Raw genomic sequence first — 16,700 nt, forward strand, 5'->3', positions numbered from 1 at the left:
CTGTGTTCTCCTGTATTTCTTTGAGGGTGCTATTTACGTCTTTCTTAAGGTCCTGTATCATCATCATGTTAAGTGATTTTATATCTGAATTTCTTGCGTTTCCAGTGTGATGGTGTGTCCAGGACTTGCTATGGTGGGAGAATTGGGTTCTGGTGATGGCAAGTAACCTTGGTTTGTGTTGTTTATTTTCTTACCCTTGCCCCCCCCTGCCATCTGGTTAACTCTAGTGCTACCTGCCTTTGCTAAATCGGACTGGAACCTGTACTTCCTGTGATCTTGGTTGTGTCAGAACTCCTCAGATTCAAGCTGTCTCTGTTGGAGTCTAACTTCTTGAGTTTTTTGTATATATTGGATATTAGCTCTCTATCAGATATAGGAATGGTAAAGATCTTTTCCCAATTTGTTGGTTGCTGTTTTGTCCTTTTGACAGTGTCTTTTGCCTTATAGAAGCTTTGCAACTTTATGAGGTCCCATTTGTCAATTCTTGATCTTAGAGTATAAGCTATTGGTACTCTGTTCAGGAAAATTTCCCCTGTGCCTATGTCCTCGAGGTTCTTCCCCACTTTCTTTTCTATTAGTTTTGGTGTATCTGGTTTTATGTGGAGGTCCTTGATCTACTTGGACTTGAGCTTTGTACAAGGAGATAGGAATGGATTGATTTGCGTTCGTCTACAACCACTAGTTGAGCCAGCAACGTTTGTTGAAACTACCTTCTTTTTTCCACTGGATGCTTTTATCTCCTTCATCAAAGATCAAGTGACCATAGGTGTATAGGCTCATTTCTGGGTCTTCAGTTCTATTCCGTTGATCTACCTGTCTGTCACTGTACCAATACCATGCAGTTTTTATCACAATTGCTCTGTAGTACAGCTTAAGGTCTGAGATGGTGATTCCATCAGAGGTTCCTTTATTGTTGAGAATAGTTTTGGCTATGCTGTTTTTTTTTTTGTTATTCCAGGTGAATTTGCAAATTGCTCTTTCTAAGTCTGTGAAGAATTGAGTTGGAATTTTGATGGGGACTGCATTGAATCTGTAGAGTGCTTTCGGTAAGATGGCCATTTTTACTATATTAATCCTGCCAATCCAGAAGCATGGGAGATCTTTCCATCTTCTGAGATCTTCAATTTCCTTCTTCAGAGACTTGAAGTTCTTGCCAAACAGATCTTTCACTTGCTTAGTTAGAGTCACACCAAGGTATTTTATATTATTTGTGACTATTGTGAAGGGTGTTGCTTTTCTAATTTCTTTTTCAGCCTGTTTATCCTTTGTGTATAAGAAGGCTACTGATTTGCTTGAGTTAATTTTATATCCACCTACTTTGTTGAAGTTGTTTATCGGCTTTCGGAGCTCTCTGGTTAATTTTTGGTTTTACTTAAGTATACTATCATACCATCAGCAAATAGTGATAATTTGACTTCTTCTCTTCTAATTCCTATCTCATTGATCTCCTTTTGTTTTCTAATTTCTCTGGCTAGGTAGGAAGAGAGTGGGCAGACTTATCTAGTCTCTGATTTTAGTGGGATTGCTTCAAGTTAGTCTCCATTTAGTTTGATATTGGTTACTGGTTTGCTGTATATTGCTTTTACTATGTTTAAGAATGGGCCTTGAATTCCTGATCTTTCCAAGTCTTTAATCATGAAGGGATGTTGGATTTTGTCAAATGCTTTCTCGGGATCTAATGAGATGATCATATGATTTTTTTTTCTTTGAGTTTTTTTTATGTAGTGAATTACATTGATGGATTTCTGAATATTGAACCATCCTGCATCCCTGGGATGAAACCTACTTGATCATAGTGGATGATCGTTTTGATGTGTTCTTTGATTCTGTTTGCAAGAATTTTATTGAGTATTTTTGCATGGATAGTCATAAGGGACATTGGTCTGAATTTTTCTCTCTTTGTTATGTTTTTATGTAGTTTAGGTATAAGAGTAATTGTGGTTTCATAGAACGAATTAGGTAGAGTACTTTCTGCTTCTATTTTGTCGAAAGTTTGAGGAGTATTGGTATTAGGTCTTCTTTAAAGTTCTGATAAAACTCTGCACTAAACCCATTTCGTCCTGGACTTTTTTTGGTTGGGAGACTATTAATGATTGTTTCTGTTTCATTAGCAGATATGGGCCTGTTTAGATTGTTGATCTGATCTTGATTTAACTTCGGGACCTGGTATCTGTCTAGAAAATTGTCCATTTCATCCACATTTTCGAGTTTTGTTGAGTATAGGCTTTTGTAGTAAAATCTCATGATTTTTTGGATTTCCTCAGTGTCTGTTATGTCTCCTTTTCATTTTTGATCTTTTAATTAGGATACTGTTTCTGAGCCCTCTAATTACTCTGGCTAAGGGTTTATCTATTTTGTTGATTTTCTGAAAGAACCAGCTCCTGGTTTGGTTGATACTTTGTGTAGTTTTTTTTGTTTGTTTGTTTGTTTCTATTTGGTTAATTTCAGCCCTGGGTTTGATTATTTCCTGCCTTTGACTCCTCTGGGGTGAATTTGCTTCTTTTTGTTCTAGAGCTCTCAAATGTGCTATCAAATTGCTGGTGTATGCTCTTTCCAGTTTCTTTTTGGAGGCACATAAAGCTATTAGTTTTCCTCTTAGGACTGCTTTCATTGTGTACTATAAGCTTGGGTATGTTCTGGTTTCATTTTCATTAAACTCTAGAAAATCTTTAATTTCTTTCTTTATTTCTTCCTTGACCAAGTCATCATTGAATAGAGTGTTGTTCAGCTTCCACATGTATATAGACATTCTATTGTTTATGTTGTTATTGAGGAGCAGCCTTAGTCCATGGTGGTTGGATAGGATACAAGGAATTATTTCAGTCTTCTTGCATCCGTTGAGGCCTGATTTGTGACCAATCATATGGTCAATTTTGGAGAAGGTGTTATGAGGTGCTGAGAAGAAGGTATATTTTCTTGTTTTAGGATAAAAAGTTCTATAGATATCTGTTAAATCCATCTGTTTCATAACTTCTGTTAGTCTCACTGTATCTTTGTTTAGTTTCTGTTTCTATGATCTGTCCATTGCAAAGAGTGTGGTGTTGAAATCTCCCACTATTATTGTGTGCAGTGCAATATGTGTTTTGAGTTTTAGTAAAGTTTCTTTTATGAATGTAGATGCCCTTGCATTTGGAGCATAGATGTTCAGAATTGAGAGTTCATCTTGGTAAATCATACCTTTGATGAGTATGAAGTATTTCTCTTTATCTTTTTTCATCACTTTAGGGTAAAAGTCGCTTTTATTCAATATTAGGATGGCCACTCTTGCTTTTTTCTTGGGACCATTGGCTTAGAAAAGTGTTTTCCAACCTTTTACTCTGAAGAGTTTCTGTCTTTGTCATTGAGGTAGGTTTCCTATATGCAACTAAATGTTGGGTCCTGTTTAGATACCCAATCTGATAGTCTATGTCTTTTTATTGGGGAATTGAGTCCATTGATATTAATAGATATTAAGGAAAATTGTTGCTTCCTGTTATTTTTGTTGTTAGAGTTGGAATTCCATTCCTGTGGATATCTTCTTTTAGTTTTGTTGGAAGATTACTTTTTTTCTTTTTCAGGGATGTAATTCCCCTCCTTGTGTTGGAGGTTTCCATTTATTACCCTTTGAAGGGCTGGATTTGTGGAAATATATGGTGTAAATTTCGTTTTGTCCTGGAATACTTTTGTTTTTCCATTTATGTTAATTGAGAGTTTTATTGGGTATAGTAGTCTGGACTGGCATTTGTGTTCTCTTAGGGTCTGTATGACATCAACCCAGGATCTTCTGGTTTTCATAGTCTCTGGCGAAAGGTCCAGTGTAATTCTGATAGGTCTACCTTTATATGTTACTTGACCTTTTTCCCTTACTGCTTTTAATATTCTTTCTTTGTTTTGTGTATTTGGTCTTTTGACTATTATGTGGCAGGAGGAATTTCTTTTCTGGTCCAGTCTATTTGGAGGTCTATATGCTTCTTGTATGTTCATGGGCATCTCTTTGTTTAGGTTAGGGAAATTTTCTTCTATACTTTTGTTGAAGATATTTACTGGCCCTTTAAGTTGGAGGTCTTCACTCTCTTCTATACCTATTATCCTTAGGTTTGGTCTTCTCATTGTATGCTGGATTTCCTGGATATTTTGGGTTAGGAACTTTTTGCATTTTGCATTTTCTTTGACTGTTCTGTCATTGTTTTCTATGGTGTCTTCTGCACCCAAGATTCTCTCTTCTGTCTCTTGTATTCTGTTGGTGATGTTTGCATCTATGGTTCCTGACTTCTTTCCTAAGTTTTCTATCTCCAGAGTTGTCTCTCTGTGATTTCTTAACTGTTTCTACTTCCATTTTTATGTCCTGTGTGGTTTTGTTCAATTCCTTCACTCGTTTGTTTGTGCTTTCCTGTAACTACTTAAGGGATGTTTGTGTTTCCTCTTTAAGGGCTTCTACCTGTTTACCTGCATTTTCCTGTAATTCTTTAAGGGATTTTTGTGTTTCCTCTTTCAGGGCTTGTACTTGTTTACCTGTGTTATCCTGTATTTCTTTAAGGGAGTTATTCATGTCATTCTTAAATTCTTCTATCACCATTGTGATATATGATTTTAGATTCAAAGTTTGCTTTTCCTGTGTTTTGGGATATGCAGGACTTGTGGTGGGAGTACTAGGATCTGATGAAGCCAAGTAGTTTTGGTTTCTGTTGGTAAGATTCTTGCTTTTGCCTTTCACCATCTGTTGATCTCTGGTATTAGATGTTCTTGCTGTCTCTGGCTGGAGCTTGTTCTTCCTGTGGGCTTGTAAGCCTGTGTCAGCACTTCTGGGAGATCTGCTCTCCTCTGGTAAAATGCGGGCACAGATGGCTATTGATCAGTTGTCCTTCTTGAGTCCTGGGGTCAAAGCACACCCTGGAGACAGGCTCTCCACATGCGGTGAAGGGTCAGAGAGGGCTATGGATCTCCTGGTGTAGTCTGAGGTAGAAAGGATCCTGCCCAGGCTGTACTGCCACTTGTGATGCCTGTGCCTCTTGGCTGGTCTAGCCTTAGAAAGTCACCAGAGAGAAAATGGTGGCTCTCACCGGAGACCCTGGGTTAGAGTACTCCCTGGAGGCAAGCTTTCCTCTTGCAGGGAAGGGGCAGGGCTATGGATCCACTGCAGGCCCTCCTAGGTGTAGATGGAGGTATTGAGGATCTTGTCCCAGCTGCCCTGCCACTTGTGAGGCCTGTGCCCTATCCCAAGATTTTTAAGGCTAATTTGAAAGGCACAATTTTCCTGATTTCTTTCTCAGAATGTTCATCAGTCATATGTTAGAAACCTTCTCATTTTTGTGTGTTAATTTTGTATTCTGCTATATTGCTGGAAGTATTTATCAGTTATAGACATTCTCTGGTGAAGCCATTGGTTTCCTTTATAAGCAAAAATAAATTATATCATTTGCAAATAAAAGTATTTTGATTCCTTCCTTTCTTATTTGTATCCCTTTAATCTTGTTAAGTTGTGTTATTGCTCTGAGATTTTTAGTACTATATTGAATAGGTATGGAGAGAGTGTGAGCTCATTGTAAATTCCCTTTAATATGTTAAAAACATGTTTCTTGTATCTTTAGTTTCTGATTGATGGATGTTCTGGGTAATCAGGAGTAACAAAGGAATTAAGATGGGATAGCAGCAATGGGTTAAAAGGAGGATAGGAAAGAACTAACTGGGACCTAAACATGCACAAAAACTCTGAGTCTCTAGAAGGTAAAAGCTGTTTGGGAGGAGGGGTTGAAAATGACAGCCTTCAGTATGCTGAGAGAAGGTTTGGAGTGAAGAGAATGGAGTGACTGGAATACAGGACAAAGTTCACCTACCTGAGTCCCGCCTTTGTATGGTGCTGTGGTTCCCTGGTAGAGAGCAGTTCTTCTAGTTAGTAGAAGATAAAGAAAAGATGTGTTATAAGGAAAGGTTCAGAGGAGAAGAACTAGGTGGATCCTCAATCTGCACCAAAAGGTACAGACCCTAGTGGATGAAGCAAGGCAACAACATGAAATATAAAGAACAGATTTTTGGTAAAATTTTCAGACACAAATGTAGTGTGAGAAAAGCTGCTGCCAAATATGGAAGTTTTTCTTTTGGGAAGATGAAGAAATTCCTATAAATAAATTTCATTTACACAGTAGTAAAAGAACAACTTGTATATCAACATACAGGCATATGCATTAGAAAGAAACAAATGTCATTTGTTAATTTTACCTTCTATAAAACATACAGAAAGTATCAAGAAGCTATCTACATTATATTTTATGCATTGAATTCATTTTTATTAAATTCTAACTTCTGAAGACCCCATGGGGAACAATTGCTTCTTGTAAAGGGTCTGTCTCAGATATAAAATGGCCTAGAACAGGGCATATAGAGCAACCCATCAGCCCTTCATGCTGGCACTCCTGCTGTGACAGCTTCTGTCTCCCTAGAAACACAGTGCCATGAACCATTTGTATTGATGCCAGTACATTCCCTGGAGTTGTGGGTCAGAGAGCACATTCTGCCTATTCATATGCCAGCATGAGGAACCCTCAAATTAATGTTCCGAGGATTGGGCTAAGCACAGAGTGGCTTCAGGCTACCCAGGAAGTTAGATAGTGGGAGAAAATGATGCAGCCTTTCTGGAAACATCGATATATGATTTTACTCTTTTGTGGAGATAAGAATCTAGTGTATCAAGGCAGCAAAAGTCATGGTTTGCATAAGGTAGTTTCAGAAACCATCTTTTTAATGCAGTTAGAGGCTTTTGTTCTAACTATAAGGTCCCAACAACACCCTACAATTTAGCTGCTTCTGTTTCATCACTATTTTGTTATAATAAGTAAAACACAGGTATTTTATTAATAATTTACCCATACTGAGGATTTTTATCAACATATAGCTCTACTTAATATTTAATCACCAAATTACTCTGATGACATTAATATATTAAAATAAGAGCTTGCCCAGTATATTAAAAAACGAAGAAACCAATCTGATTGAAGAAAACAATAATCATATCATCTGAAAAGTTGCCAGATATGTCTCTAGGAGGCATTTGCCATAGTAGAACTGGCTTGCTAATGTCCACATGGCACTTTTCTCATTGAAACACTTCCAGTCTATAATAGTGAATGTTTGTAAATAAAAAGCTAACTGAGGGTCTGGAGACATGGTTTGCTGATTAAGAGCACTTGCAATTCTTGCAGAGACCCAAGTTCACTTCTCAGCCATTCACATTTAACAGCTTTTAAGCAGCTTAACTGCAGTCTTGGAAGAAGAGGATCTAATGTTCTCTTTTGGACACCATGGACACTGCATGTGTATCCATACATATACTTACATACACTAAAGTACATATATGGCTTAACATAAAATAAAACTATCAAATAAATCCCCCCAAAATAAAACAATCATAAAACCATGACGTGTTGTGCTGCAGAGAGAGTGCACAGAGCATGTTGGCCACATAGTAGTCACTTTCTCTCCACATAGACACCTAATAGACGTAAAATCTCTCTTCCTAATGGTAAACTTGACAATAGAATCCACATAAAAAAAAAAAAAAAAACAATTTGGCTGCAGCCTTAGCTTTAGCTTCTTTTCTTAAACAATACAGACACTGTGATTATACATTAATATGAGACATAGATTCACAGAAAGAACTGTGCATACCTTCCCTCATGAACACCCAGGCCCAAACTATGTTGTGAACACACCACCTTCAACACACACACACACACACACACACACACACACACACACACACACACACACGGACTCTCTCTCTCCCTCCCTCTCTCTCTCTCTCTCTTTCTCTCTCTCTCTCTCTCTCTCTCACACACACACACACATGCACATACACACATGCACAGGTATGCATGCACATACACACATGCAAAGGCATTCACACATACACACACACCACCACCACCACCCAAGTTTTCCTTTATCTATTCATTGTTGTTAGTCAGTTGTTCAAATGTGCTACAGGAGTTTGAGTTTTTTGGTTAAGTATTTAATCTTTTCAAAGCATTCATTTATATATACTTTTTTGTATTTGTAAGAGTTCAAGATTTTTTTCTAACATCTTCTAAGAACAATTCCCTCCCAAACCAAACAAGAGAGGCTTCAATGCTCTGTTCAATCAGTACTTCCCTCAGCTTCCTATTATAACAGCTGTTCTATTCTGAAACATTACAGCACTGAATATTTATCTCTTAAGCTCTTTTGAGAGCCTGTGAACCTGTAGAATTCTGTTAATTTTCTCTGTGTAGATCATTAATATATGCTGAGTACTCACATTGCTAATGAATCAGCAAGAAGGCTAAATAACAAACCCTGAATATCACAAAATGCACATTGGCACACACTATACACTCACCTGATTGCCTTTTTCACGTTGATTATGGAGAGTCAGTCATTTCCTGAAGGTTAATCAGAGGTTTCCATCTGAGTTCTAGTTACCTGGCTTTCTTCTATTTATTTTTTGTGTTATATAAAATTATTATTACCATAAAAATGTTCAGATTTGATTACTGGTGAAGTTAACATATCTATATTTAATAATATGTGTTTCTATTTGATAGGAGTTCTACCTATTTGTTAGTTAAAATGTTATTTCATTAAGAGTATTCCATATTCAAATGTGAATCAGGTTATAATTCAACAATTATATATTCTTCACTAAATTTTCATGTGTATCAGATCTGCAGAAGTCTCCCTTCCTCCTTATCCATAGTGGCATGAATGATTGCCTGGGGCTAGAAGCACTGAGCTTTGATTTCCAGTATCATATATGTCTTCTTTTATTTACTATTTTTTTCTTCTTGGATTTAGGGTCATTTTGATTTTTTTCCATACCAACTTCTCTAATCATTTTTCCCAATTCCTTAAACTCAGTTTCTATCTTACTACATTTCCCCTCCATTTCTTCATTGTAGCTACAGAGTGTAGAATGTAGATACTAAGAGGTTGAGGTTTTCTCAGAGCAGTTGGCTAAGGTACAACATTTAACTTAGTCTAGAGAGATAATTTGAAAAGATGTATTTTAAAATACAGTTTAATAAAAATGTATTAGAATCCTGAAAATAGAGAATAAACATTTAAATGCTGTGTTACAAAAGTAAGTCTTTGAATTTACACACCATTCCATAATGCATGTGCATCTAAAAACAACATGGTGTGTATGTGAAAAATATGTGAAAATTTCCTGAATTTAAATAAGAAAATAGACAATACCTGAAAAATTTTTATTGATAATTTCTTAAGAGGTAAAATTTTAAAAGTGATGAAGTTGTTAATAAAAATATAAGCCTGAAGCTGACTTCATGACTATGCTGGTTCTATTTAATATTGGTGTTATGGAAGTATATATTACAAAGTTTATTGGACATAAAATCAGTTTTGAATTTTGAGAAATGTATATATTTTGTTTCTGCTTAGTATTTTTTACCTACTTTTATGAGCTTATAGCCATGTTAGAATTGAGTTTGAGATTTTAATAACAGGGCATGAAATACTAGCATAAGCTGAAACTAAAAAAGGTAATATGAGAATTAATAAGATATGATGGATTTTATAGCAAAGATGGGTTATTATTAAAAGGTTTTAATATATATTTAAGTACAGGTGCAAGAGAACACTGTTAGCAACCTATGAAAATATAAAATAATTTAGAGGCATACAAAAGTTTGCTATACACAATTGAAATAGGTATAAAATTATCATAAATAATTAAAACATATTTAGATAATTTTCATTTCATTCAAACTGATATTGCAGAGAGAAAGAAATATTTATTTTCCATGAATGAAATATCTTTTTACTTTAACTTTGTGTACCAGAATTTAGAGTTTGGTTTATCCTAGTAAAATAAAATGAAATCATCATAAATACAGAATTCTAGCCAAATACTTAAAATGTCAGCCTTCCTCTATACAGATGGTAAATGGGCCAAGAAAGAAACTAGGAAACAAAACCCTTTACAGTAGCCATAAATAATATAAAACATCTTTGTGTAACTCTAACCAAGCAAATGAAAGATCTGTATGACAAGAATGTCAAGGCCATGAAGAAATAAATTGAAGAAGATATCAGAAGATAGAAAGAACTCCCATGCTCATAGATAGGCAGAATTAACATATTGAAAATGACCATCTTACCAAAAGCAATCTACAGAGTCAATGAGATTACTACCAAAATTTCAACACAATGTTTTATAGACCTTGAAAGAGAAATTCTCAACTTCATATGGATACAAACAAAAAAACAAACTCAGAATACATGAACAACAATAGAAATTCTGGAGGAATCATTATCCCTGACCTCAAGCTATACTACAGAGCAATAGTGGTAAAATGTACATGGTATTAGTATGGGAACAGACACATTAATCAATTGAATCTAGTCTAATACTCAGAAATAAACCCACACACCTACAGATACTTGATTTTTGATAAAGAAGCCAAAACCAAACTATGGATAAAGGAAATATCTTCAACAAATGGTGCTGTTCTAATTGAATGTCTATAGATAGAAGAATGAAAATAGATTCATATTTATCATCCTGTACAAAGAACAATTCCAACGGACAAATAACCTCAAAATTACACCAGATACACTAAATATAGAAGAGAAAGTGGGAAATACCCTCAAACACATTGGTACAGGAGACAATTTCCTGAACAGAACACTAGTTACTCAGAGTCAACAATTGATAAGTAAAGAAATTAAAGACTTTTTAGAGTTTAATGAAAACAAAACCACAAAATATCCAAACTTATGGGACAAAATGAAAGCAGTCCTAAGAGGAAACTAATATCTCTGAGTGTCAAAAAAGAAACTGGATAGAACATCTGAAATGTGGCAAACAAAAAGAAGCAAATTCACCCAAGAAGAGTAGACTGCAGGAAGTAATCAAACTCAGGCATGAAAGCAACCAAGTGGAAACAAAAAGAACTATACAAAGAATCAACCAAACCAGGAGCTGATATTTTGAGAAAATTAAAAAAAAAATAGATAAACCAGTAACCAGACTAACTAGAGAGCACAAAGACAGTATCCTAATTAACAAAATCAGAAATGAAAAGGGAAACATAAGAACAGAAAATGAGGAAATCCAAAAAATCATGAGATTCTACTATAAAAGCCTATACTCAACAAAACTGGAAAACCTGGAAGAAATAGACAATTTTCTAGACAGATACCAGGAACCAAAGTTAAATCAAGATCAGATAAAGGATCTAAACAGTCCCATATCTCCCAAGGAAATAGAAACAGTCATCAATAGTCTCCCAACCAAAAAAAGCCCAGGACCGGATGGGTTTAGTGCAGAGTTTTATCAGACCATCAAAGAAGACCTAATACCAATATTTCTCAAACTATTCCACAAAATAGAAACAGAAGGTACTCTACCTAATTCATTGTATGAAGCCACAATTACTCTAAAACCTAAACCACACAAAGACCTGACAAAGAAAGAGAAATTCAGACTAATCTCCCTTATGAATATTGATGCAAAAATACTCAATAAAATTCTTGCAAACATAATCCAAGAACACATCAAAATGATCATCCATCATGATCAAATAGACTTCATTGAAGGGATGCAGGGATGGTTCAATATACAGAAATCCATCAAAGTAATTCACTATATAAACAAACTCAAAGAAAAAACCATATGATCATCTCATTAGATGTTGAGAAAGCATTTGACAAAATCCAACACCCCTTCATGATATAAGCCTTGGAAAGATCAGGAATTCAAGGCTCATACCTAAACATAGTAAAAGCAATTTACAGCAAACCATAAGCAAACATCACACTAAATGGAGAGAAACTTTAAGCAATCCCCGTAAAATCAGGGACTACACAAGCCTGCCCACTCTCTCCCTATCTATTCTATATTGTACTTGAAATCATATCCAGAGAAATTAGACAAGAAAAGGAGATCACAGGGATACAAATTGGAAAGGAAGAAGTCAAGTTATCAGTATTTGCTGATGATATGACAGTATACTTATGTGATCCCTAAAAATTCCACCAGAGAACTCCTAAATCTGATGAACAACTTCATCAAAGTAGCTGGATATAAAATTAACTCAACCAAATCAATGGCCTTCCTCTACACAAAGGATAAACAGGCTGAGAAAGAAATTCGGGAGTCAACACCCTTTACAATAGTCACAAATAATATAAAATACCTTATTGTGACTCTAACTAAGCAAGTGAAAGATCTGTATGAGAAGAACTTCGTCTTTGAAGAAAGAAATTGAAGAAGATCTCAGAAGATGGAAAGATCTTTCATGCTCATGGATTGGCAGGATTAATATAGTAAAAATGGCCAAATTGCTGAAAGCAATCTACAAATTCAATGCAATCCCTAACAAAATTCCAACTCAGTTCTTCACTGAGTTGGAAAGAACAATTTGAAAATTCATCTGAAATAACAGAAAACATAGGATATTGAAAACTATTCTCAATAATAAAAGAACTTCTGGTGGAATCACCATCCCTGACCTTAAGGTGTACTACAGAGCAATTGTGATAAAAGCTGCATGGTAATGGTACAGTGACAGGCAAGTAGATCAATGAAATAGCATTATAGACCCAGAAATGAACCCACACACCTATAGTCACTTCATCTTTAACAAAGGAGCTAAAACCATGAAGTGGAAAAAAGACAGCATTTTCAACAAATGGTGTTGGCTCAACTGGCAGCTAACATGTAGAAGAATGCTAATCGATCCATTCTTATCTCCTTGTACAAAGCTCAAGTTCAAGTGGATCAAGGCCCTCCACATAAAACCAGATACACTGAAACTAATAGAAAATAAAGTTAGGGAGGCAGAGGCAGGCAGATTTCTGTGTTCGAGGCCAGCCTGGTCTACAGAGTGAGTTCCAGGACAGCTAAGGCTATACAGGGAAACCCTGCCTTGGAAAAAACAAACAAACAAACAAACAAACAAACAAATAAATAAAAACTAAAAAAAAATAAAAAAAAGAAAGTGGGGAAGAACCTTGAGCATATGGGCACATGGGAAAATTTCTTGAACAAAACGCCAATAGCTTATGCTCTAAGATCAAAATTGACAAATGGGACCTCATAAAATTACAAAGCTTCTGTATGTCAAAGGACACTGTCAATAGGACAAAATGGCAACCAACAGATTGGGAAAAGATCTTTACCAATCCTATATCCGATAGAGGGCTAATATTCAACATATACAAAAAACTCAAGAAGTTAGCCTCCAGAGAACCAAATAACCCTATTAAAAAGTTGGATACAGAACTAAACAAAGAATTCTCAACTGAGGAATACTGAATGGCTGAGAAGCACCTAAAGAAATGTTCAGCATCCTTAGTCATTAGGGAAATGCAAATCAAAACAACCCTGATATTCCACCTCATACCAGTCAGAATGGCTAATATCAAAAACCCAAGTGACAGCAGATGCTGGAGAGGTTGTGGAGAAAGAGGAACACTCCTTCATTGCTGGTGGCATTGCAAGCTGGTACAACCACTTTGGAAATCAGTTTGGCAGTTCTTCAGGAAATTGGACATAGTGCTACCTGAGGACCCAGCTATACCACTCCAGGGCATATACCCAGAATATGATCCAGTATGTAATAAGGACACATGCTTCACTATGTTCATAGCAGCCTTATTTATAATAGCCAGAAGCTGGAAACAACCCAGATGTCCCTCAACAGAGGAATAGATACAGAAAATGTGGTACATTTACAAAATGGAGTACTTCTCAGCTATTAAAAACAATGAATTTATGAAATTCTTAGGGAAATTGATGGATCTGGAGAGTATCATCCTGAGTGAAGTAAACCAATCACAAAAGAACACATATGTATGCACTCACTAATAAGTTGATATTAGCCTAGAAGCTCAGAATACACAAGATACAATCCACAAGAAACTCAAGAAGAAGGAAGACCAATGTGTGGATACTTCGATCCTTCTTAGAAGGGAGAACTAAATACTCATGGAAGAGGCAATGTGTGGAGCAGAAACTGAAGGAAGGGCAATCCAGAGACTGCCCTACCTGGGAATCATTCCCATATTCAATGATTGACTAATACAGAAGTAGAGGCTCACAGCCATCCATTGGACTGAGCACAAGGTCTTCAATGAAGGTCTTAGAGAAAGGACCCAAGGAGCTGAAGGGGTTGTAACAACGATTTGAACTAACTAGTACCCTCAGAGCTCCCAGGGATTAAAGAGTACCCATGGTGGGACTCATGGCTCCAACTGCTTATGTATCTGAGGATGGCCTAGTCAGTCATTAATGGGAAGAGAGGCCCTTGGTTCTGTGTAGGTTCTGTTCCCCAGTGTATGGGAATGACAGGGCCAGTAAGCAGGAGAGGGCTGCTTGGTGAGCAGGTTGAGGGGGGAGGGAACATGAGTTTTATTTGAAGGGGAAACCAGGAAAGGAGATACCATTTGAAATGTAAATAAAGAAAATATCTAATAAAAAAAAAGAAGTAGAAATACCTTCATTTGTAGTTAAATTCATATCACTAAATATCAATTAGCAGCTCCCATTGATTTTTGTTATTCATTCTTTAATGAAATTGTAAATATTTCTGTGTAGCGATCCTTACTGTCTTCCCAGGAGGGAGCCAAAGTGTCAGGAGAAGGATGTTGGAAGGAAGGTGTCCAGAGCCCACCTGCAGCAGTGGGGTTCGAATTTCTGTGGCAGCAGTGGACAAGTGCAGATGGAACACACAGGGCATCTGGCTTCCACATCAGAGGTTGTGGACATCTGGAAATTGTTAAAGCCATAATTAACACACGAGCATCTACTTCCACTGCATTCTGCAGCCTCTAAATTCCCAAAGCAGAGCACACAACCCTTTTTTTTTTTGAAACCTAACTCTTCAATACTGAAAATAATGTTGACTTGAAGAATTGTTACTAGCAACTCTTCTTTTGCCCCAAGCAAACCCAATAAAATATTTAAGCTTAAACAATTGCATATGACTTGGATAAGAAATTTAAATTCTGAGAACATTTCAAAGTTTTAAAAAAATAATGTGAGAAACCAACTAAAATAATTAACCTTGGATGTCTTAAGGCAAGAGACCAAAGGGCTAAACTAACTTGATTTAAGAAAAAAAAAGCTAATAATATATAGGCTGTATTTTTTAATTTTTTTTTTTTTTTTGGAAAAAATATGCTCCATTACCTCTCTATCTCTTTTATCTTTCCCTGTGGGTATAGCTGGCTGGTCTGCGACTTCTTGTAGGCTAAGGTGATTTCAAACTTGTGATCATCTTCTTGCATTTGAATGTTGGAGTTACACATGTGTGCAGTGCATAATATATGTATCTGACATCAGTGCAAGGACAAATCCAGGGACACTAAATTGGAAACGTAGAATGAGAAAAGACATGAGAACACAAGCTAATTCATAAAGCTAAACAATGACATTTACAGACATAATTAATGAAGAAGCTGTCAGCAGAAACAATAGTAGAGTTTAAATAGAAATAGCAAAATATGTTTTGCTTTAGTAAGAATAGAAAAAGCAGACATAAAATGAAATGGTGAAGTTCTGAAATGGTGCAAACAGAAAACCAGAGTCTCAGCTCATCAGCTTACAAAAGAACAAGAGAATCTCAGAGTAGCTGAAGTCAAAGAGCAGCACAAAGGAAGAGGAAGGACTTGGGGGCTGGACTTGGTGACTTTAGAACCAGGAGATGAATCTGTAGGACAAAAGTCTGTGTTACCTATTTATCTTATTATTTGTTTATTTACTTTTTAAATTTTTCATTTATTCATTTTTACATCCTGCTCATTGCCCCTTCCCAATCACCCCCCAACCCTCCTCCCTTTCCCCACACCCTTTCTTATCAGAGTGGGAGGGGCCCCCTGGATATATTCCCACCCTGGCACATTAAGTCTTCAAGGCTAGGAACATCACTTCGGTTTGTGTTATTTAATCCAGACTCCAATCTTACACAAAAATAAGCTGCTGCTGGAGTATGGAAAGATATTTTCAAGAAGGATTATTTGCATGCCAGCTAAATAAGCAACTTTATAATGAAATGCAGCTATAGATGAGTCAAAATATACAAAGCTTGAAAAGATATGTGGGAAAGTGGTGGAGGTTGACAATTTAATTAATCTTAATAATCACATGATACATTTAAAGTAGATGTAAGTGCAATAGAACCCAGCAAGAAAATGTACATCCTGGAGAAATAATAAGCAATGGGATACAATGGAGGATAAAAGAAAGACACGATTACTGAAAGTCTACCTACATGGCATAACATCTATTTAATATTAGTGAGAACATAATCCTGTGAAATAAATAAAATCAGGAGAATTTAAATCTCAATATAGGTATTAGAATATTTTCTCTAGTTTAAAGAAAATGATATCTTTTTTCTCTAGTTTTAAAGGAAATGATATCTTCTGTGGGGAAGCAATATTTAGATAGAATTACAGAGCCCTGTAAATATAAATTATTTTCTTAAATTAAATTAAATTGGAATTTAATATATTTTAAGAATACTTAATTTAGTTTTGGCATCATAAAATGTGTCTGTTGGTCATGCTCAGTCTCATTGTTCACTGTTAACACATCTCCACCCACAGTTCTGGACATTTATGACACCAAGGTGTGAAGGCATCATTCAAGGTTATCTAAGAGAAATTTATTACTTTCCTACTTGTCTCCTTTAATGGTCTCTTTTTTTTTTTTTTTTTTTTTT

The sequence above is a fragment of the Mastomys coucha genome, unplaced genomic scaffold, assembly GCF_008632895.1.
Source record: "Mastomys coucha isolate ucsf_1 unplaced genomic scaffold, UCSF_Mcou_1 pScaffold22, whole genome shotgun sequence".
Taxonomy (NCBI): Eukaryota; Metazoa; Chordata; class Mammalia; order Rodentia; family Muridae; genus Mastomys; species Mastomys coucha.